Source organism: Echinops telfairi, unplaced genomic scaffold (assembly GCF_000313985.2).
Source record: "Echinops telfairi isolate 266 unplaced genomic scaffold, ASM31398v2 ScPeMD7_36;HRSCAF=134, whole genome shotgun sequence".
NCBI lineage: Eukaryota > Metazoa > Chordata > Mammalia > Afrosoricida > Tenrecidae > Echinops > Echinops telfairi.
This window is the reverse complement of record NW_022103934.1, coordinates 1713648-1714369: the sequence shown is the minus strand read 5'-3', so window position 1 is coordinate 1714369 and position 722 is coordinate 1713648.

Here is a 722-nt window from a genome sequence, read left to right as displayed (position 1 = left end):
GCTGTGAGTGTGCTTGCCCGCTTTGTGTGGAGGTCTCGTCCATCCCGAAGGCTGTACTCTTCCAGTCCTCCTGACTTTCAGAAAGCCTTAGCTACCACAATGGTTCGTGGTCCCCCACAAGCTGTCCTCCCGGGCAACATCTTATTCCTAACTGTTTCGTTTCACGGCCACTGAGGGGGATCCCAACTCAACACGTGTACAAACTCAAATGTACTCCAAGAAACACAAAACCCGGCCAACCTAGCTTGAGATTGTGCAGTCGTGGGAACGGAAACAGACTTGCCCATCGTGAGGCTCTTGGGAGGATGTACATCTCTCCATTGCCATGGCAACATGGATCCAACTCTACAACACACCTGGGTATGCTCCTTCAGGCCCATGACTAATTCAGCGGGTGAGTTGATCTGGCCGAGACGTGTGACCATGATGTCCCTAAAGAATTGCTCGTGATCGCCAGACCTGGGCGTGCTATCTGTCGAGCCGCAAGGGCTGGTTCAAGCGATTGTCCTACATGGGCCAGATAGCTGCTGAGATGCGAGGAGGGTGAAGCTCCAGATGTGTTATCAGTAGAGACCAGCCCCTGGAGCAGCACATCCTTCTGGTACCGCAGAGCGGCTGGGAAAAAGAAGAAGCCCTCCCATTAGATGGATTGCACAGCAGCAGCTGCAGCAATGGGCTGGAACCCAGGGAAGATGGCGAGGGTGGCTCAGGACTGGGCAGTG